The 23,960-nt window shown below is 43.3% G+C and overlaps 1 long non-coding RNA gene across 1 annotated transcript in view; it reads left to right on the top strand.

The window, feature by feature from the left end:
- Window positions 1-10,472, top strand: part of LOC310900002 — a 61,594-nt gene extending 51,122 nt beyond the window's left edge. Inside the window, exons 2-3 of the long non-coding RNA XR_014584770.1 lie at window positions 3,355-3,598; window positions 6,626-10,472. This is a non-coding gene — a long non-coding RNA (uncharacterized lncRNA). The remainder of the gene's footprint in view (window positions 1-3,354; window positions 3,599-6,625) is intronic.
- The last annotated feature ends 13,488 nt before the right edge of the window (window positions 10,473-23,960 follow it).

The raw sequence follows: 23,960 nt of genomic DNA, 5'->3' as shown, positions 1-23,960 counted from the left end.
CACGCTGGAAAACTGGTAATCCCAAGGTCCACCAGAGCTCTCCTTCTGGTCAAAACACAGAGATTCAGGGTCTGGAGGAGCTGCTGTCCCTGTTCAGAGGGAACAACCTGCCCCATCCTCTCCTAGGTGACTTTTCGGGTGCTCAAACAGCTGCAGGGATGAGCTTGCATCTTTTGGGGGCTTGGCAAGATCTTCTTTCTTGTAGATGCAGCTTGCTGATGGACTAAAATCCTCCTCTATCCCATGTAGGTGGTGGAAAAAGGGAGAGTGGCAAGTCCTTGCACCTCACTGCTAATTTCTGAGGGTGTGATGGGATGGAGGCTTCACTCAAACATGGTTCTCCGTAGCCAGCCAGCTGATGCTGGCAGCAACCCTTTTCCTACAAATAGCTATCTGGAGCACCTATAGAGAGCCCCAAAACAAGGTGCCCTATAGAGGTTTGTAAGGACGTGGCCAGGTTTTCCCAGAGCAAATTATATTATTTCTGAGCTCTGCTGTGAAAGAAGTAAAGCTGTAAATCCTTAAAGCTAATAGTGCTATAATAGTAATTGTTTTGGTGTGTTTTTCTTTTTACAAAAAAAAAAAATCAGGGAAGGACAACAGGTTACAACAGTAGCTGGTGTTCAGAAACAAAACCATGAGAATTACAGATTTCTGCAATGAGATGAATTAGGCTAAAAGCCATATTAAGCAACATTGCACATCTGTTGCATTTTTTTATTCCGTATGTGTCCTTGGTATATGAAAGTGGTTAATGTTAAAAGTGTTGTTTGGCTAATTGATAAAATCAAGCGCGGATATTTTAGCTCAGCCTGAATTCCCCTCAGGCTGCACAACTTCTTCCAGTTTGGCTTTCCAGAAACCCGTATCTTATGACAAGATTGGATTTTGCTAGGACAGCCTGTTAGCTGCTTCATTTCCCGGCGATGATGAATGTAGATTCGTAACAGCCAGAAAAGCCAAAGGGACGGCGGCGTCTGGTCCTCGTTTCGGTGAACAAAGCCCGTTGAGGCAGCAGGGAGGAGAATGAGGTCTTCCAGGCTTTCCCATCCAGCCCCGGAGTACCTGCAGCCGCAGGAGAGGGCTCGGCAGGGAATCACGCGAGTGTCTGATGGGCACCGAGCTGCGGCGTTTGAAGGACCTGCTCCGCTGGCAGCTCACCAGAGAGTCCAGCAGCGCTGGTGGCAGCGGTTCAGGCTAAATAAATAGCTAGGAGCGAGGGATCAGGGTGAAATCCCAGCCCGGAGGAGTCTGCCGTTGGTTTTTGCCAGGCCAGATTTCCTCCACTGAAAAAGCCTTCCTTGGAGAGAATATGCTGAGTGCACGGTTTGAGTCTTCGGTGAAACATCTGGGAGTGAAGGAAAACCCACAGCCTTCCCCTTTCTGCCATGGCAGAGGTTCTGCTGCCACCCCTGCCCGAGTCAAGGGGAGGTTTGTCCCCACGTGCAGTGGGTGTAGTCTAACATATAGTTCTAATTGCAGCTGCTTTCCCTCTAATTACAGCTCCGTTTGGTTAGGATTTTCCTCCAATCCCTCATTTCCCCTAAAGCAAACACCAGAGCACCAGAGTTCTAACCCCAGTGGGGACATTTATTAATAACCCCCTCGGCAAATAGGGAAAAAAATCATTACGATGTATTAGGCGCTAAAATATTTTCCCACTGCAAAAGCTAATTGATAAAACCAAGCAGACGTTATGGGGCAATTAATGTTAAGATGAAAATAAACACATGCAAAACAAAAACAGCATCACGGAGAGTATTTTTTTCTGTCTCTGAGGGTTGTTTTTGTGAGGTGGAAATGAGGTGCTGGTAAATAATCTGAGATTACCTGCCTTCACAGGAAAAGGAGAGAATAAATCGGGGTTTGAAACAAAGGATGCTTGTACACCTCTTCTAGTGAGAGTGGTTACAATTCTTAAGGCATCTTGCTCATCTTTAGAAGGGCCATCTATTAAAAAATATTCTACCAACTCTTCCTCTCCCATTGCCAGAATTGGCTCCCCCCCAAAAAAAGCTACAGGTTCTGCATTTTACTGTAGAAGTTGACTACCATAATCCACATCAATTTGCAGCCCTACAGCAAAAATCATAATGTTGTTACTTTAAATAATGATGTAAGATGAAAGGAAAAAAGGGAAAAAATATGTTTTCTCAACTGAACCATTCCCTGCTTCAGATTTAATATTTGTATGAAAGGTCCAGCAAGGAAAGATGCTCAGGGAAAAACAAAATGTGGCAAAACTCTGAACTCATTCTGGAGTATTTTTTTCTATTTGATGTTTGCACAAGGTCAAACAACTTCAACCTTAACCTATGGCCAGGGCTCCCAGGTAGTAGCTGCTCGTACAAGTCAAACAGTGAATAACCAGTAAGGAAAAACACCATCCCAGACACAAGCTACACACTAGTTCAGGAGGATGGAGGAGATAATGAAGATACAGAAAAACAAGACACTTTTGACCTGATATTTTATTCATTCATCAAACAATATCACCCATTCCTGTAGGGGGGTAATACTGGCCTGCGCTGCAAACCGGGGGAATTCTGCAGGGCTGATGAAAAGCAAACAGCAGGGAAAAAGCAAAGTAAGTTCTTTGCTAACCGGCAGTTTATAATTTATTTTCATTTGTAAGTTTTCACTTAGTTCAGGTTAGTGAGGCTCTCCAGCAGCTGAAAGTGCTGTGCAAAGAGGTGGTTGGTGCAGGGAATCTTTTGCTTTATTCTAAACTCTTTGAAATTAAAAAAGAAGGCACAATGCCTTGGTTTTTAAATAATAATAATAAAAGGTTGGATGCATCCCATCTCTATTTGATGACTGTACATAGGCTGGCAGAGATGACTTGCTTTCTTTACATCACAGCAGACGTTTTTGGGTGTTTCTTGGGAAAATTCCTCCCATGTCCACTGGGGCAAGCCATGTTGTCTCTAAAACCAGGAGGACTCGAGTGGAGGAATGAGTACTGCAAGTCAGCTCTGTATGTCGTGCTACCAAGGAAGTCCCAAGGGACTTGGCCGTGCTGCATGGAAGTTGGGGCAGGACCTTTTAACCAGGCACTTCTTGACCTCCATTTAACGAGGCATTTCTTGAGCAGCTGGCTGTTCACGGAGTTAGCAGCCTGAAGGTAAATAGTTATTTTAAAGAAGGTCTCTCTTTAACACACCATGTCCAGAAGGAGATGGTGTGTCCTCAGGCTGCCTGAGGGCAACCACATCTGCTCATTTACCTCTAATCCAGCTGAGATTATGCTTTCTATCCTGCTGTGTGGCAGGGCCAACACTTCATGGTGGGTCATAGTCTGAAGATTTTAAGAGTCATAGTTTCTCACTGTCCTTTCATTCATCTTTCACACAGGGGCTGTGGGAGCCTTGTCCCTCTTTGAACATCGGGACTGGTGTGCAGCAGCATTCACTGGGAAAAGAAGCCCATATGGAGAACCAGGCGCGAAGCTGAAGGCAAGAGTCAACTCTTCTTTGTCCCAGATGTGTTGGCCCAATGTCGAGGGGATGCTAAGGCAGCGGCTCACCCAACTCTGCTGGCTTTGGGAGGGAGCTCGGGGGTCCCCAGTCTCATCACTTACATGGAGGTCAGCGTGCGGGTGAGTGTTGAAAGAGATTCCTGGTTGTGTTGATGGCTTCGGCTGGACTCTGTTGCTGTGTGGCCTCAGATGCTCTGAGTTTCCAGGGGTGGGGTACAACAAGTGTCAGGACAAGAGAAGGAAGAAGCTGAGCACAGATATTCCTTTTACCTAATCCCTGGCAAATTTGCAATCCCAGTGAGTCAACCTAGGTTTGTACTGTAACGAGCTAAGGATCAGGGGTTAGAGATTTCATGTGTTTTAGCCATCTACAACTTGGATGAGGTCTTGGTCATACTGTTGGGAAACAATTTGAAACTCTTACTTTAAAACTTCAGAAAATAATCAGAAGATTTCTGCCAGTGTTAAGAAAAGAAGAAACCAAAGGGGAATATTTTACAGCAGAGAAGGGAGAAACTGAGCAAGAGAAGGGACCTGCAGGGTGTGTTCAGGTGCTGGGAGCAGCAGTGCTGACACCCCCGGGGGACTCCTTTGTCTCTGGCAGGCAGAGAACCAGTGCCATCATACTGCTCCCAGGCTCCCACCCTCTCCCAAAGCAGAAAAAGGACAATAAGCCATGGACACCTAATGCTTGCTGAGCTTCAAGCCCCACCAAGGTAGCTTTGCTCCTCCTGGACTCCAGAGTAGTGTCAGCACATATCTCTGGGCACATTACCACCAGCATGGAGCCATGAGCTCACCCCTGGGGCCTGGGGCCTGCCTGACCTGGGGCCTGCCCCAGCCTGCCCCAGTACACCTTGCAGGAGCCCTGAAGTAAGAATTGTACAGATAATCTTGTTCTCAACTCCCTTCTTGGACCATTTAGATACAGTCTTTTGATCACCAGACTCCTCTCCCAATCTTTCTTTCTCCTTTCTCTATCCCAGGAGCTCCTACTGATGCTTATTACACAGCCATTTTCCTTTCCCTCTTCCACGTACATCTGCAATGCTGGGGCTTTCATGCTGCCCTCAGCTCTGTTGCTCAGCCCTGTTCAGACCTGGGCACTTCTTCCCCTTCTTCTACCTGGGATCTTCACAGGACCTGGAAGGAGTAATTGCACAGAAAAATCCGTGCTTTGCTGCTGCTTTTGCTGTAGGAAGAGTACAGCTTTGAATGGGAAGACCCTTTTAATCTAGGCAGAATGTTTCCCAAGTTAGAAATTATCATAGCTCTTGTTCAGACCTCCTTCATTTGAGCTCCAGGTGATTATCAGTGTGGTTAAGGAAAGGCCCTACATTTCTTCCAGTCCCTCCTGTAGCTATGCTCCTGATGCTTGGCTAGGACTCACAGCTTCTCCTAGTATTTATTGCTCTCTTTTGAGAGTTTTCTACATTTTTTTCCTCTTCCCAGTTTGTGGCCCATCTGTCCATCCTTTCTTTTCCCACACAGGGCATTTCTCCAGAGCACACCTGGAAGAGACAGGGCTTTCCACCCCAGTGCTGCCCACAGCTCCTGAGCAGCTTCAGGCAGTGCTCCCACTATAACAGTGAGCCTGCCATGCATTCACTTGCAGGGGACATTCCTTGGTCCCACAGTGAGCTTTTGGGTCAGTAATCTAACAAGTCAAAGACTGGGAACTTATCCCATCCACGAGCACAGAAAAATCAGTAAGAAAACAGTTATTTGCCGTGTGGGTGGTTGACCACTGGATCGTGCTGCCCAGAGAGGTTGTGGAGTTTCCATCCGTGGAGATCTTCAAAACCAGACTGGAGGCAGTCCTGGGCAGCCTGCTGTAGCCTCCCTACCTGAGCAGGAGGTGGGAAAGGCTGCTCCTGGATGCCTCTAACAACCTCAATGCTTTTGCGGTCCCATGAACCTCTCACACACCCTGGATTTTAGTCTTTTATTCCAATCTCTGCACCCTCTGTAACCTTGCTCCTTGTGGCTTCTCACCACTTTCTCCCACTCTTGGCTTTTTTGTTTCGTCTGGCTCCTGCTAGAAGCCCCGTGTCTCCTTCCTCTCCCCCATTCCTTGCCTCCTGCCACTGCCTGGCCTCCTGGACACCCACTTTCCTTCATTTGCACTACCTGTGATCTTCCCAGCTCTGCAGACACATTGTATTGAGAGCAATGGAGCCGAGCTTCGGGGCAGTGACCGATTGTCCCTTGCCCTTTGTCTGAGCTCGCCACCATGGTCCTGCACGGTGAGGGAGCAGCAGGGTGCTCTGCTCCCATGGGTGGGGAGCTCGGTGCTCAGACGAGCTTGTTTCCCCTCTCCTGCTTTATGTTGCTGGTGTGGAATATTCTCTTCTTAAGCACACCGCAGTAGTGTTAGATAATTACTTAGCTCTTTCTTCTATATGGGTTTTGGCAATTCGTAATTGTCTCAGAGCTGAGAAAATGTTTCCTTTAAGAAGGTTAAACAAAGAGTTTATTGACATTAGTGAAGATTGGTTAAAGAAAACATTATTAAATAAAAGGAGCTTTATTTAAACACTAAATTAATCATTTAAAGGCAAATTAGAGGTCGTAACTCCTCCTAAATAAATAATGTTAAACAATAATTAGATATCCATTTTAGATTACAGGCAAGCACTTGGATTCAGTGGGCTGCAAAAGAAGTTTCTTCTCATCTCTTCAGATTTGTTCAATATACATAATTAAAGCAAATCACTGCCCCGATTAAATTTTCCATTCTGAGATTAAAAAAAAAGATGCTGTTTGTAACTCTGTGTCATATTTGCCATTAGATGATAAAGCATCTTTAAAGCTTCACTTTCATATAAACAGAAGAAAGCATGAGAGCATCCGGGGAGATCTCCGGCGGTGGAAATCGATTCTCCTAAGCTACTGGTTGCAGTTATCAATCTTATCAAACAGGCTGATGCACGAGTGCCCTCAGCCACTTTGATTTGGATGATCTCTCTTTGCTGGAGCTAACCTTTCAGACATTACAGCGCGTGCAATACGCGCTATCTGGGCTGTAATTACACTCGCCGCTCCCTCCCTTTCATTAGCACTCACAGGCATCTCTTAAGTGCGAGATAAAATTAAAAGAAGCCGTCCTCCTTTCTCGTTTCATTACAGCCTTATTATTTTTTTTAGGCTCCGAGTCGTTTCATTCGCGGTTTCCTAGAGGAGGAACAAACCTTCCCCTTATCATCCTGTTTCAAAGAGGGATTCAGCGCGGGGAGTCACGAGCACAGAGGCAAGGCAGCTCGCTACCGCTGGGCTTGCATCAGGGCCTCCTCCGAGTGACGACGGCTGTGAGCGGTGACAGGAGCCATACCCTGACCTCCAGGCCCGTCGGCGGGTGCTGCTGGCTGCGCTGCCGGTGCCTTCCCAAAAAAACCGGGGGGAAGTTTTGTCCGCCGGGGGGGTGGGTTAATGCAACCTGACGTGAGCTCTGCTAAATAACGACAGCGCCAAAAGCGACCTCGGCGCAGATGGGGACGGCGAAAAGCGCAGCGGGGCTCGCTGCCCGTCAGGAGATGGCCCCATCGGGAGCAGCGGCGGTGGCAGGGAGAGCAGGGTGGACTCGCTCCTGCCTCTGCCACGTGTGGTTTTGGGTTGTTAATAGCGAGCATGACCCAAGCGATGCCTTCTTTCGGAGGCGTGGGTGAATCCTGCACGGCTAATTGGCGTTGGTAATTGCGTACTCAGCCTTAGCTTTGGCTACAGTTGTTTTCCATAGCTCCGTGCCGTTGCCTTTTCATTGCCAGCACCAAGGTGAATATAACTTCGCATTCGGACAGAATATCTATTTCACCTGTTTTCTTGCTGCTTCATTTCCTTTTATTTTAAAATTAAAAAGGCTGATGCTAGAGGTATTTTCCACCCCTGTACGTACTGTCTCACACCTCTCGCAGATCCTTAGGGTCCACAATGGGCACAGGGATTGCAGATTTCATTTAAATCCACATTCTGGGAAGAATAACCTCACAGGGAAAAGTTGTTTTGTACAGCCCCAATATCTCTCATTAGCCAGCAAACACAAAGGAATGGAACAAGACTTTTCTGATTATTTTAGTGTTTTTTTTCCCCCCCTTAACTACTGAATTTACACACAAAAAGAAAGGCACTTTGTATTTAAGGTTAATCAAGTTTCAGTACAATTTTTTACAAACTGGAACCACACTAATCTTTTTTTTCTTGCTCTAATGTGTGGCTGTTGAAATCCTTAGCTGTGATAAATTAAGCTACTTATTAATCTAATTATCGTACATTCATCCTAGAAACTTTCATGTGACTTGAAAAGGCTATTCAACCTTTTCCCTCCCCTCCTAGAAAGGGCTCAACCTTGCACCAATTAAGATCATTCTGAAGTAATGCTTTAAAAAAGCTTTCTTTAATCACCCAGTGGAACATGGGCTGATGGTAAGCAAACTAAAAGCTGTGAGAAAAGTTTACCTTACCTTTAAGTCTGGCCCTTCTGAGCTGGAAGAGGAAGGTATAATTGTGGCATTCCTTTCCTCCTCCTCTTCTCTGCCCTCCTAAACAACTCCATGAAATCATTTAGCAGCAGAAGTTCTTAATGAAATTGCTGGCATTTCTCTGAACAGAGCAAAGGACAAGATGTGAAGATTTACTTGAACAAAACCCCTGAAATCTAATTTGGTGTTGGGGTAATGGGAACTTTCTGACTCCCTACATATTAACCAGTTGGATTTTATAGGTATTGCTTTGTTTTAATGCCTTGATAGGAAAGCATCCTGATACCAAAGTATATCCCCTTCAGGATTAAAAAAGAAGAAGAAAAAAGAAACAAGAATTATAAAGGCATAGGTTGCAAGTGTACCCTAGCTTAAACATCCATTCACTGCCAAATGGTTTTGCTACTTTTCCTTAATAACCACATAAATGGAGCTATTTTCTATTCAAATTAAACTAGGTATTAATCTGAATGCAAAGCAGCTTGGTTTGCGCTGTTTTCTGACAGGTTTACCCCAAGACAGAATTTCTGAGCAGCCCGATGTGGGGGACGTCCACTCCCGCTTCTCACCCACTCTCCATGCCTAGCAAACTTGCTAACCGTGAATAGTTTTTGAAGTGAAGATTAAAAGAGTGGAATTATAAAGTATAATTACATTTTATTGAAACTCTAGAAATCAGAAAAAAATTCAGCAGGAAACTTTTAGTGAAACATGATGTGTTGTCATTATCATTAAAAGATAAAAGTTCCATACTGTTTTTATCTGTTTATTTGGAAGAAATCCAGCCTTTGCAGTTACGCAGGAAACAAAAAACTGGAATGCAGGAGTAATTATTAAAACTGTGTGATTTGTTATCTCAGCTACTGTCTTTCCAAATGGTAATGCGATATCAGCAGCTGCAGACGGTCGCTGATTTCCTCTATTAGTAAACAAGTGCTTTGGAGACCTGTGTGAGGCACTTTAAGCCCACTACTCCCCGAAGTGCTGTCAGGCTTAACTACTAATCCATGGTATTTCAGAGCACTGGAAATTCATCTTTATAAAACCTGAACAAAAAAGGGAAAAAGCCTGGAGGGCAGGAGCTCCCTCTGGTGAGACAAATGACATGTTCATTTATTAATGAAACAATAACCCTGGAAAGAGGATCAAAGCACATTCCATCCTCACTTTACAATCCCCAATTTTCTCAGGCCATACCATTTAATTGAGCCATGACAATGGAATACTTAATTGTTGCGTTAAAGTTTGAAGAAGCGACTTCTTCAGAATCAATGTTCATTTCTGGATTATGACAGCATAATGTAGCCAGCTTGTAGCTGCTGGAATTTTATTTACTCTCTTTCTTTGACGCAGAGCGAGAGAAAGAGAGCGTTTTATTCCTTTGCCTCCCACCCCTGCCCGAGAACATTCATTCCCTTCCACGTAAGCACACCTTTCCTCTCCCCTTGCGAGGCTGCTCTGTTCAAACCCAGCTGCTGGCCCATTGCCCTGCTGAGATCATGCCTGGGGGGGACGTGGCTGGGGTGGCTTCTGCAGCAGAAGGCGAGGTGCCGGAGGTGTGGCACCTTGGAAAGGTAAAAGAAACCATTCCCCTTTCCTGCCTTCAAGCCGAGATCGAAGAAAAAGCTGGAGCTGGCCTTGCTGCATCCTCTTTGCTCATTGCTGGGGTAGAGGTAGCAGGTCAGCCTCAGGAGCTCTGCATTTGGGAGTGAATTGCACATGCAAAACACATCAGTGCAAGGGTGAGCACTCATGTCTTGGCGGCTTGGCCTCTTGGCTCCTCTTGGAGAAGGTCTTCAAGCACGTGCACTTGTCTTTGTCAGCACCAGCGAGGTCCCCAGGCTCTCCACAGGCTCCTCCAGCGCTTGAAGTCGTGCTTGGACGTCACCACCTGCCTGAATCTGGGCCACTGGCAAATCCTAGGGCATCCAGCCTCTTCCTGCAGCAGGTAACAGGCTGCAACAGGCTTCCTCCAGTGCCACCCCTCACTTAAGGGGTCCAGGTGCAGCCACTACTGCATTACAAGCCTGCTTTGCCCATATTTCCCCTTCTCCAGGTATTTAAAACACATTGATGCCTCTATGGTCAGGAATGCTTAAAAGGCTTTGGGCTTGTGCCCTGACTTCACATAAGGCCGCAGAGGACCTCGCTCTTTCCTGGGGGCTCAGGTTGCTCTTCATCAAAGCTTTGAGGTAAAAAGTCCCCCCTTCGGGTTCTGTGTCCAGCTGCTGCTGGGATCCCCAGAATTTCAGATGGGCATGCAGAAAATAGAAGTGCCCCAAATCAAGGCCAGATTTCCAGAAAGAGAAGTACAGCTTCTGCAATGAGTGCGTGTGTCACATCTGTCTCTCCTTTCCCTAACACCTGTTTTTATCAAAGCTCTTACTGGTGACTCATCTTATATAAGTGATATTTACTGACTCACTATCCAGGAGTGATGGACTATATTCTTTTTTCTTAACCGGATTTTAACTCAGGAGTCATTTTCTGTATGCAAAAGCAGCTAGATGTAAAGAAGCAGCTAGAAAGGCCATCATGCAGGAGTGCATGCTACCTATAAATTAATACATTATGGCTTATTAATTCTACTTATGACATGCATTATAATACACTTGCATGTACATAGCGCCTAGCATATAAGAACCCTCAGGCACTTACAAACATTAGCTAAGCCTTGCAATCTTCTTACTTTGGGTAAACAGGGACAGAGGGAGGTTAAATCTCTTTTCCTGACAGCTCTGCACAGAGCTGGGCACAGAGCTGCTCTGCCCTGACACCTTGCAGGCTCTTGGAGCTCACGCTCCTTGTAGGATGGTTAATACTCCCTATAGGATGGCTAATGCTCCCTATAGGATGGCTAATACTCCCTATAGGGTGGCTGTTGCTCCCTATAGGATGGCTAATGCTCCTTAGAGGGTGGCTAATGGTCCCTGTTCCTCCACACATGGTAGAGATGGTTTACAGCACTGTCTATGGCAAGGGTTAAGGGGGGAAAATGGGTCATATCTCGAGGGGGACTCAACTGTGTTGCCCATACTAACATGTATTTCCCCTCCATCCTTGCTCAGACTCAGGCAGTGGGCTAGGCATTGGCTGTGCAAGAGGAGAGGAAACCTTGGGTGCTCAGCATCAGCAGGAAGGGGGTAAAGGAGAAAGACAGAACCACTGAGGAATGCACCTAAGCACCAGGTCAGCCTTAGGGAGTGTAAGCACGGCCCAAACGTGCTGAAATCTCTGCCCAGCAAAGATTTGCTCTGTAGGAAGTAATACAGAATACGCCCCATCCCCCTTCTGTGTTGTAAGGGCTGAATTATAAAGAGGGTGCAACGGGGACCTCCTTGGGACTGGAGCTTAGAAGGATGTGTAATTCCCTTAAAAGAAATCCCTCGTGCTGCAGGAGTGCAGCGCGGGGTCCCTCTGTTCAAGACAGGTGAAGTCCCACTGCTTCCCGACGTGGAAACGAGCAGGTGGGGATGTCTGAGTAAATGGATTGAGTAACAAAGCCTGTAAGGACTTTAACATTTTTCCACTGGAGTATTGGGAATTATGTGCAAAAGTCACCCTCTTGGCAGAGGCGAAAAGCTCGGTGTTATCTCCAGTGTGTGTCCAGGAGCTGTGGTCCTTTTCTTCTTTTCTTTCTGTGCATTTTGCATCTCAGTCCCTTCGGGGCGAGTATCAGGTTTCCCCAAATACTCCCAGCAATGGGCTGAGGTGAGCGGGGACTGCAGGCAGTGAAACCCACCCCGGCTTCCTCTGTGTGGGGCCACAGGAGGCTGGTGGGGACCCTCCTGCTCCTGCCGTGCCCCTCCACCAGCGAAACACCTGGATTTGCCCAAGCAAGAAGAGAAAAGGCTGTCTGTTAGAGAAACATTGCGAGGAATGGGGGAAAGTGGCTGGGACAAGAGCAAGAGCCCAGCATCAAGGGCTCTGAGAGGAGGATGGAGTCTGTCTGGCAGCACGTCCGTCCGTCCCAGCTCCTGTTGGTGACTGGCTCCCTTTGCCCTGCTCCTTACCTACCAAGTCCCTTGAAATCCGATTACTGACCCAGGCCAGCTGTACGTGCAGCCAAGCAATTACTTTGCTCTCCCTCCACTGCAGCTCGGCGGGTTCTGCAGTTGAGGTTTACAGGAAAAAAAGGAATTTTCAGACAAAAAAAAAAAAGAAAAAGAGTGGTTGATGATTTTAGTATTATAAAGACAGCTTACAGTACTGGATATTATTGCTGTGTTGTGTAGTGATTAACGGTTCCAGTTGAGGCTGGACGATTTATTATATTTTACTCAGATCTAATAGGAACTGGGGAATGAAAGGAGTTAGGAAGAGACAGGGAGAGCAGGGGTGCCCCAATGCTGGGAGCTGAGGGGTGTGAATGCGGCCCCGGTCCTGCGAGGACGGAGGTCTGCTGGTGCCTCCAGGCACAGAGCACGGCATGATCAGGCCAGGGGATGTTCACGTGCACAAAAAGGAACACGTGGCCACCTCCGGCAGTGACACCAGAGAAGTTCAACCAAGGTCACAGCCCGGAGATGCCAACCAGAGCATCCCCATCCTCCTGGGGTTGGACCCTTGAGTTTTCTCATCCCGGGGTGGGTTGTAATACCGTGCCCACTTCGGCAGCACTCGTGGAGGTTTGGACCAGTTGGTTTGGGATCAGGGAATGGCAAAGGCACAACTTTCCCAAGCGGTCAGTAGGTGAGCTTGGGAGAGGGCTTGGAACCACCGGGGAACTGTTTTCTCCCACAAGTTTAAGATAATAAAGTCTACTGAGTGAGCAGACACCGGGAAGAAATATTTAATTATCCTTCTCACCATTATGAGGAACTTCTGCCACTCTTCAGGTTATTATACAGTAAATAACCAGTTTTCTAAAGGACAGAGCTGTTTTAATTATATGACAATGAATGCATAATTATTATGTTTGTTAGGAATGAATCACAAGACAACAGACTTGATATTGCTGCTCTAGTTAGTGCATCTTAATTACTTTTTCATTTATTTTGCATATAAAAGCTATTTGCTAATTGTCTTTGCTGTAAATATGCAAAATATAATTAGTCATTCACAATTCTTTATGTGTTATCTAACTGTACATTTGTTACTGAGGAATGTATATTAAAGTTTGAATATTTAATGGGCTTTTGTGGCATAGAATATTTTTGTACAAAGTTTTCAGGAAATATTAGAGACATAATTTAAACCTCCTTTTAACCCCTTTTCCTATGCAAACTAATGTTTCCTATAAAGACTAGATATTGATAAATAAACCCCCCTGGAAATCCATTTCTATTTTCTAAGCATACAATATAAATCCACTGCTGATGATATGAAATGCCTCTTGGTCTCAAACTGAAACCAGAGAGATTAGAGCCTGTTAAAAGTATTGCAAGTTGCTCTCTACAGTGAATTTAAACCATAAGTACAGAATTGCAAATGCATTCAAATCATATAGCAAGATCAAATACACGTCCAAATGTATTTATCTTTGGTGGAGGTTCATTACTGAGAGAGCAGCATCGTGTAGCAGAAGGATCTGTTGGCAATATATATTTTCTGGTAGATATTGTTGATCAAAGCAAGAGGTCATTATTTCTGGTTTCTGCAAGGGTATTAAGCAGTTGTCTAATAATATAATATATAAAACTTGAAATCTTAATTTTGCTCATTTTTTAATTCTGGCACTTGTTGGATCTCTTTTAATTGCATTACTCACCCTGAATTGGAATTGGAGGTCCAGTTAAACACTGTGGATTTCCTTCTTTATATCCCCTTTTTTTTTTTTTTTTTTTAAAGGCTTAGACTAGTTTCGTCTGTAATTAGCACTCTGCAAGGCCCACAGTTCCTGGGAATGTTTTACATTGTGATTAGATTCATTACAGAGATTGACTGGTTAAAATGGGCTGTGTGTTTCTGGAAGTTGAATTAAAGTACAGGTCTCAAGAACCTCCACAGATAATTATATATTATCTTTTCACTCGTCTCCGAAAACACTGCCGGTTCATTCTCCTGATGCATGTCACATTCTACATTTTTTCATCTCAAACATTTGATTTACTATCCGGTTGTACTGTTAATCCTATGTCATGACACTCCTATTCACTTCTGCTTTTCAACTGAAAGCAGCTTCCTATGAAGATAAAGCTAGGTAAAATCTATTGTAAAGGAAAGAATAACTTGAATGCAGCTATCATATCGAAAAGAAAACACACTCCTCCACTCTTCACCCCTTAGACACTCTGAATACTTTTCTTAATGATGAAGTCAAATAGAATAGCCACTGAGAATACAAGTTGTGTGTTTTTTTTTTTTTTTCCCCCTCAGAAGTAATCCTGCTCTGTAATTCTGTAATTGTTCTTATTTATGTTGGGCAAATCTTTTTAAACTAACATATATAAAAACAGAGTGACAGTGGGGTAGAAATTAGGAAAAAAAATATCCACCAGCTAACATGCTTTAGTAAATTATGATATGAATAAATCATCCATATCCCTACTTATCAAACAAGTATTTAGAAGCAAATTTAAATAATGCTATTTAATGCTGTCACTTGCATAAAACCCACAACTGTCAGTGACGTTTTTTTTCAAGCGGTTGACTACTTGAGCTACAGATTAAAAAACATACATTTTATGAATCTAGCACAGCAGAAAAAAAAGAAATCAACCCTACTTCAAATGATGTTCCACTTCTACACAGAGGCTGTGCAACAGTATTTAATCAAGTAAAAGCACAAAAACTTGTATTTCACATCCCAGGTGGGGTTGTGCCCAAAGGAAAAGGGGAGCGTTACAGGCAGAATTTTAATTTCCAATCTGGCAAGCCAGGAGATACCCTGTTAAAGGGAGGCATATCCTCAGTATATTTACTTTACTGGAAATATGTACTGGCCATGGACATGCTAGGAACATATACTGAAACCACATGGATATTCAATCCATCTTAGCAGCTTGGAGAAAAGGAGAGCAGCTGCCCAGTGTGGCACAGGTTTGTCCCAGGACCCACTGCCTGTGTTGTGCAGACAAGCAGGGCTGGCAGGGCTGGGGTTAAAACCTGTTGCAACATACAGTATATTATAAGAAGGTGTTGAGAAAACAGAACCTTTTGATACTCTAACTTCCCTTTCTCTTCTGCATCAGGCAGCTGAAATAGAAATAGAACTGATTTTTTTTTTTTAAGGGCAGGAAAGATCAGCCTCCAGACGAAATTCAAGGGAGTAATCAATTGGTTTTGTTTCAAAATAATCTTTATTATTACACGGCTGCTGTTGAAGCAACGAGAACTCGATGATATGGAGGGAGAATTTTAGTCCTCGAGTATTACAGAAGCCTTTATGCTTTCTTGAAGAACTCATTTTAAACCCTGTAGCAAACAGGTAGGCCTTCACTTTCAGAGCAGGCAAAACCCAGCTATTTGTGTAGCATCCAAGTGTCGGATGGGTGGCTCAGGATCCTAGCACAGATCCCCCCGACTTCACTGGGAGCTCTGCTGAGTAAGAGCCGTGGTCTCACAGGAATATAGCTCAGCACCGCTGATCAAAATAAATCATTATAGAGCTTTTCTTTTAATTATTATTATTTTTTTCCTTTGTGACAGTTACAAATCAGCATCCCTTAGTGCAGTATTTTTTCTCTGATGGTGCAATTGTGGGCAATCAGCATTTTCTCACCTGAGTGAAGTTTGGGAGGGTTTAGCCTCTGTGCATCTTTTCTGTACCTCCTCTTCCTACCTCGGCTGGGGCAGCCCAGCATCTCTGCTGAACTAATTTCAGAAGCAGGCAGCACATTTCTAAATGCATCTTCACAGATGTGCGAATGGGTAGCTGGGCATCGCCCCTCCCTTTCTCCCCAGAAACAAAACACCAGCAAGGGCTCTGGACGCAGGCGAATCTTTGGGGAAAAAAATACACCCAAACCATTGCCTGCCTTCAGGAAAAAAAAAAAATACAACGCCAAACCTCCAAACACTTCATCTCATCTGTGTTTGTGTTTGCACGGATCATTTGTGAAACAAACAGAATTCACTGACAGTTGCTGGCCATGACTCTGCCTGTTTGAAATACCTTAGTCAGGAGAAGTACCACAACTGAACCGAACAATCTCTCACAAAACATCTGCAACCATCTGACCCTGGCCTTAACCTTTAAATCTATCTTTTCATATTCATCTCAAAAGACCTTGTCAATGGCCAAGGAGACTCAAGAAAAGGATTCTTCAACAAACAAAAAAAGATACAGAGGAAATTCAACCCAGATTAGGTGGCAGAAGATAATACAGTTTGCTCATTTCTATTCTGCTGCTCAAACTGGAGTTGAATTCATTTTCACTTTATCTTTATTCATGTTATTTAAACATAACATTCATTAGGATTGTGAACTGCAACAGATAGAAGAGAACAAAACTAGTCGCCAAATTTGTTGGGCATCTGTTCCCACTAGAGACGGCCCTCTGCCAAATCTGCATCATGTCATTTTTTTCCCCCTGAATTCATTTCAAAGTCAATCCATCAGTTTATGAAACTGTTTGATCAAACTTGTCATTAACCAAGTGAAACATTTAATTTGTATTAAGAAAAATAGGACAAATAATTAGCACGGCGATTAACTGTTTCGCTGTTTTATTGTCCTTCTTTACCAAATCTACTTAGCAGTGATAGGGCTTTTTTTAAGTCCCTTTGTTGACGTAGCTAAAAATATTTTTAAAAGGAATTGGAGAATAAATCTGATGTAGATGAGAGAAAATATTATGCTGATGTTGCAGAAGGTTAAAAAATCAGACCCTACAACCCTATCGACTACATTTATTCAACGAGCTAATGAATTTAATATCCAGAGGAACATTTTTTTTAATACAGCAAAGCAGATAAATCTATTAAATTATCAGATAATCATAAGATAACAATGAGGTATGGTGAAAAACAGGCTCATATTCATTTCAGCTTCCTGAGGGTCTTCCTCCCCAGATAGTGTACAATTAGTAGGGAAAAAGGTTTATTACCAGTTGCTCTTGTAACTTTCTGAAACAATCTCTATTTGGATTTTTACTGAGCTCTCTCAAGGAATAATGACAAATATTCTCATATATCTCATGCTGCCTAAGTGAAAGTAATTTGCAAAATATGCGAGTTCTACCCCACAAATGTCATTGTGCTCAGATTTCTGCCGCTCACTCCCAGCATTTAGTTGTCTGAGGCAATTGCCTATCATGACCTTGCTGGGCACTTGTCTGCACAGCTATGACAATTTGTTAATGAACTGTTTTTGTTTTTAATTGCTTACTTAATTATGGAGCACTAACATAATAGCATTTCTAATTTGTACCATAATTGTATGCAGAGATGAAATGTTGGTGTCTGTCATACTGCTTCCTTGTAATCATCTCTTGTTCATGGGGAATTTCTAAAGAGATGTGTTCTCTCCTAGCAAGATGACTTTTAGAAGCTGTTTGAGAGGCATTTCCATCAAAATCATAATGTATGAAACCTGTCTCAGTTATTCAGAGAAGAGATGTCAGCATTCCTTAAACATTTTACTGATTGCAGAGCTGCTGAATCAGAGAACACACTGGGCTGTTTGTATACAGAAATCTAAAAAAGCAGCTTCCCCTTCCTACCTTTGTGCAGCAAAATGTTTCATTAGCTAGGAAAGTTTTTTTTTCCTTTTTTTTCTTCTTCTTTTCTTTTTTTTTTTTTTCTGTGAGTTCATTAAAAGTTGCTCTGGACTGTGTTATTAGCAGCTGGGTTATTATGCTGAAGCACGCTGATCAAGGTTGTCTGCTAGAAAGAACTGCCTGGCAGAAATTGGTAATACATGTTTAGTGTGGACTTTGCCTCTGTAAAGAAAGCCCATTTTTAAGGATGAAAAATGCATTGAAGTAACAATTCATCCTTTTTTTTTTTTTTTTTTCCCAGTAGGACCAGTGGGAAAAAAGAAAAAAAAAAGTTTATCTTTGCTCTTGAGACTGTGTTTGAAGGCAAAGGGGAGTTGATGGACCGACCCCAAGCCTATTGTAAATTTGAGAAATAGTGCCTTGAGATAACCTGGTGAAATACCTCTTTATTCTATGACCTACCCAATGAGGCTTATTTTCAGAAGTGCGAATCCAAACAGAAAAATATTCTTGATGCAGAACAGCAACTCTAGGCCCGAAAGCATAGTTCAAACATGTGTAGCTGATTTAGGTTCCCAAAAATACAAGTCCTGGCCTGTTTCATTGTCATCCACACAAAGAACTGAGTCCTAAAATCCTTTACTCAACTAAATTCTTAATAAGTAAACTGAGACTAACCCTCTAATACCAGATTTGTTAAACAACATGATTTAGGTCCTTGCTATTCATGCACCTTGTACAACTAAAATGACTGTTAAAGCTAGAATCATGAAAGAGTCATTTTATGTAGCTGCTAAATTCCTCTCAAATCTCCTTGCAACTTAACGAGTAAAGAAAGCTCAATGTGTAATGCCAGCTAATGTGGTTTATGCTAGAAAATAGTATCAACCTATCTTTGTAGCTTATCTAAGCCAGGATAATACTTTTAGCCTTTATAGTAGACCCAACTCCATTTTTTCAACTCTTGACTATGTATTTCCTGAAATCCTTTTCCAAAGAGTTAAATTGGATGTGAAATCTGTACTAGGCTATGGGACGCTCTTTGTTCTAGGAGGAGGCAGCAAAGCTTTGCTTCTGTATCACTTTCATTGCGTTCTGATTGAGGTTGACAGTGTGACAGGGAAGCAAAGAGAAGCAATTGCAGGCTGAATGAGAGCCTTTTTCAGCCATACAGCAGCCTCCTCCTTAGCCCCTGAGAAAAAGAGGTAACAGATGCCGATAGCAAGAATCCCTAACAAAGTCCTAACTTTGATGCAGACAGAAGACAAAAAAAATGGGAAAGATTGTCTCACTTCAGAAAACCTTGAATGGAGCACAAAGGAGGTGGCGGCGGGGGGAAATATCGCGGGGCTGGAAATGGCTGGGAGAGTTATGGAGCGACGGCGCTTTCAAGAAATATGTTGTTGTAAAGGTTTCAGATCTCCGTCATCTGCCAGCGCGGTACCGCGAGGAGTTGGGGCAAGTGGCTCCAGCCATGGGGGGCCAGGGTTTTGTTTTTGCTCTGCTGAGACCCGTGCTTGCAGGGAAGGCACCTTTCCCTTTTTTTCCGAAAATCAAATTGTTTTTATAAGGAACAGAAAATAATGGCTGGGAGAGTTAGAAGCTGCTCAGAGTAATTTTCTGCTGGAAGGAAAACATGGGGGTGATGTATTTGTTCTCATTTCACTCTGAACAGACCATGTGCAACAAGAGATTTCCCATTCACTTGTGTGGCCTGTAATATTTATTGTCGTTCCTTTTTAACATGTTTTTTGCAAAAAAAACTCTAACAGGGAGCTTGCCTATAACCTTGGGACCTCTTAGGACAACGTTAAATTAGTGCGATAATAAAAATAATAATAATAGCTTTTGTTCTCTCAGAACTGATCTGGCCCCTAAGTGGACACGAGCCCAACAGATCTCCTTTTTTCAGTAAAATTCTGGCAGGAGCACATTCACCGTGGAAATGCGATATTAAGTGGGCTTGCACGTAGAGGATCTGCTCGGCGCCAGGTCCCACACTGCACGGAGTGTTGCACAGAACATTACACACAGCTCTTCAGACCACGCTACGGTGGCCAGAAGCCCCCTGCCCAGCTCCATAGCTGGATAAACCTCAGTTTACCCCGAGACTTTGGCAGCAATCGTATGGTGCACGCACCCGCGGGATTAATAACCGAGGATGAAGCAGGGCAGGTGAAATGTGCTGCCTGCCGCTTTCATCCACGCCGGTCACAGTCCTAATGTTATTTGTGCATGTTTGCGTGGAGAAAGGGATGCCACAAAACAGCAGCTCGTGTTTTTCTTTCCCTCAAATGTTAGCCTCCAATGAAAGAAAAAGAACAAATGTTTCTGCCGAGAGGGGGATTAGCGCTGATAGGACACCACGTTAGCAGCCCTGCGTGGACTTTTTAAAAGCTGGGCTGTGTTACTGGCCTAATGGATTGATATGGTTTAGTCTTCAAATAGGTATTTAGAGAAAGGATAAAGCGCGAATAACAGAGCGATACATTATTAAAACCAACCGGTTGAAAGAATTATAAATTCACCTCTCGTTCAAATAAGAAAGGAAAGCCCATGACATTTCCTTAAGGAGTAATGATAGTCTGCAGTGTCAATATGGCTTTGGTATATACACATTAAAATGCTCCTATGCATGAATCTCTATTTATGGGGTAATAGCATACAAAATTTCAGCTGGATATTTGAATGGTACGTCTTTTCCTCTTTTACTCCAGCAGCATTTGAGAGAACTACATTAATTATTTTTGCCTCTAATTTAATATTCAGCGAACTATTTTATTTTATCAAATACTGTAAAAAAGGATTTTCTTCCCGACTTAGGATTGTTTGCTAATTTTCATGGCTGAAGTACATAAATTTTAGATCTGCACTGAAAAGAAAAAAAAAAAAGAAATGAAAGTTATAATAGAAACACACTCAACTTATGCTACAGTGGTGTTATAGCAGTGTGGATGTGGCACCATAATTATAGTTTAGAAAGCAATTAAGATAAAAGCCAGTACAAAGAGATCAGCCAAGTATCAAGAGACTAAATTCTCAGCAAAACAAATCTCTAATTTCAAGCTAAACAAACTTTTGGTGGTCCTTGTGCGTAACATTTTAATATTCCTATATATACATGCAAACATACAGAGTGTTTGGGCGTCAAAAATGTTCCCTTAGCAGCAAACTGAGTTCTAAACCTCTTGGAGCTTTTCAGTAAAAATAATCATATTGGAGATCTTTAAATGTTTTTTGGCATCTATGCCGTGGTTTCAGTGCTTGTGATTAGCTCCTGTGCTGGGGTTGAATTGCTCATCCCCTTTTGTGTGGGAGCCAGGCCTGAAATCCAGATCCTTGAATTGGTGGCAAGTTGGGCAGCACCGCTGCTGGGCTGCTGCCCAAGGGCTGGGGAAGGATTTGGGGTATTTTCTGGTGAAATAGTGACTCACTGAGAGGTGTCTGCGTAACTCTAACTTAACTTCCTGCACTAACAGGCCTTAGCTTGTTCATGGGCATAAATATATGAAGAGACATATACACATGTGTAAATGTTTATGCTACACATGCCACATCACACAGACACACATGAACATTGTGCATAAATTCAATATATTCATGTCGATATGGAGGTCTGGTTGTACACAAATAAGAATTATAAAAATTTCAACCTGCAATTACTTTTTGCTCCTTTTGTTCCTCTTCTATTACAAACCCATTCATATATTACAAACCCAACTAAAACAGACTGTAAAGGACAATTATAACTGTACCCTATGTTTTTTTGCATGTATAAAAATCCTGCAAGATCTAATACCTTGCTGGATTACTATTAAATGGCAAATGATTCAGTAGGAAAGTGGAGTTTTCTATCCAATTCTGAAGACAGACTGACTACAGAACTGAATACAGAATTACAAAGCACAAACTGACTTCTGATGTGTTCAGTTTTATGGGAATTTTCCATGAGGGAATACATTATGTTTTAACTAATGTTTTGCCTTAAAACATAAGTTTTGCTGAACCAATTAAATCAACCAACTAATCTTGCACACGAAACATTAAACAAGAATGAAGTGTCTGCAATTAGCAAAAAGCTTTGATGTGACTAAATATCTATCTGTCTGCATCGCCAGTGTTGTGGGTTTAAGTCCCTGATGATGTTAGATGTGCTGAATGTAAATGTTTGCCATCTATATGTTTCCAACCAGATGAGTCTTGGAGCAGCAACACTGCTGGGTTCAGGGAGATGGAAAACCAGATGCCAATCGCTATTACTAGGAAAGGACACCATTTGTGTTAAAACATGGGTAAAAATGAATAAATAAATATATAAATATAGGAATTGAGCCCTGACACGGCATTACACTGAAAATTCGGGAAAAAGGCACCATAATTAATGGCCTTAAACATATAGATGGTCTTGAAATGCAAGGCAAAAGGGCAAAAAGAGAGGCATGAATGTCATGATGGTACAGAAGTAGTGTATAGCCCACAGCAGCCCAGCTCTGTCAACCTGGGACCAAAATCCCTGCAGCTCATGCAATGCCTCCCTCCTGAGCAGCAAGGATTTGGGGAACCTGATACTTGATACTCTTGGGAGTTTTAGAAACTTTAGAGGCATGAGAAGTTGTGTGCGGAGGTGTGGCCTGGTAATTGCTCGCCTTTTTTTGTGCAAACACAAAAATACCTCCCCGGCCAGGCTGCTGGGGTAGCATCGACGTGTGTGGGAGCAGGTGTGGGTGCTGGGGGACTGCTCACATCTGCCTGGCAGCCAGCTTGGGGAATGTGATGGTTTTCTTGATTTCACCTTCAGAAGTTTCTCATGAAACCTGCAGGCTCAAATCCTCAGCTTGATTTAGGCAGCAGAAAGACACAAACTGGGGTCTCCCCAGCCTGCTGAGTGTGCTGACTGCCAAACTATTGGCTTGGAGCTAGAGGTCTCCCAACCCAGCCTAGAAGTGTCATTTATTTCAAATAAACAATTGAGTCTGCAGATGTCAAGGAGAAACTAAGATGGGCCCAATTCTGAAGACCACTGGTGAGTTATTTCTGTGCTCAGTGTGAGACACCGCAGTTTAATCCTTTGGCCAAAGTGAGGCAACAAACTGGAACTGTGAACTGGGGCTGTTATTAACTCAATACATGAAGTAGTAACTGAACTATGTATGCAGGGGTGAAAAAAGAATCCTTTTTAGAATCAGAATTCCAAATGATTCTAAGTGGCAAACCTGGCAATTTAATTCAAAAATAAATAAATAAATAAAAAATAAAAATCAATGATAAGGATAAGAAATATTCATGAAAAAATAATTGTTTCCTCTGAATGCCAAAAATGACTCAAGCGAGTCATCTGCAGGGAGAAAACTTGTATGTTCTTCAGCACATATGGGTGATTTTCACTGAACAGTGAAAATCCAGCCAAGCAAAGAGGCCAGAGATTCATGTTTTTCCCCTTGCATCTGAACTTGTTATCACATCGGCGATTCATATTTTGCATCTCATGCACTGTTCAGCTGAAGATCTGAAGGTAACTTAGTACGATGAATTAATCAGGTGTCACGGCACTTCCGAGGGCTTGATATTAATAGGCACACTGCAAACAGGAGGAAGATTCCCATAGGTTGTGTCTAACATCCCATCAGCAGGACAGACAGCACCCTCCTGGCTGCTTCATCGCATGCGCTACCCATCTAATGATAATTTTACAGGATGGATGTTATAAAATGCTGGTGTAATGGCTGCATTTCTCATCCTTCCCCTTCCCCTCCAAATCCTGCTTTTCAAAAGTAGGCTTTTGGCTATCATACACATCTATCAGGCTGTGCTGAGTAGCCCAATGTTGCTATTGTGCAGGGGAAGAGGCAGTGGAGGGACTTTGGCAGGGACTTGAGCCTGAAGTTCTCATAAGTTGCTAGTTATTATACTTATAATATAACTTATTTCTGTAGGAATCAAAATTATTACAACTGGTAAAAATGAATGAATCTGAGATGACATTTTGAAGACCGGGTCATCTCTGTTTTGGATTATTTATTCTGAGTTCAGCCTGGTGGGACCAATGGACACGGGATCAGGGCTTTCACCTTGGAAGAAACATCAGGCTCAAGTCTCTGCCAAAAGGCTTCAAACAACTGAAACAGTTGTGGAAGAAAAGGTGTCCTGAGACCAGAAAATACTGTTGTGGATTAGGATGGGGCCAGCCCTGCTGGTTTTAGCCACTCATTTGAGACCTGTAATTCAGGAACCAGGTTTTCCCAACCCCTGTGGTCTCTGCAAAGATGCAGACTTGGTTCCCTGGGGGCATGGGCTGCCTGGAGAATGGCACAGACCTCCTCAGTGCCTCAGCCCCCTCAGTGGTGCTCAGCAGCACGGTGCCTGCAGCAAAATGGCAGCATCAGTTTGTGAAACAGCCTTGAGACT

This window comes from Anser anser (genome assembly GCF_964211835.1).
Source record: "Anser anser genome assembly, chromosome: 5".
Classification (NCBI taxonomy): domain Eukaryota; kingdom Metazoa; phylum Chordata; class Aves; order Anseriformes; family Anatidae; genus Anser; species Anser anser.
Note: the sequence above shows the minus strand (reverse complement) of the source record. Positions and strands in the feature narration are given on the sequence as shown.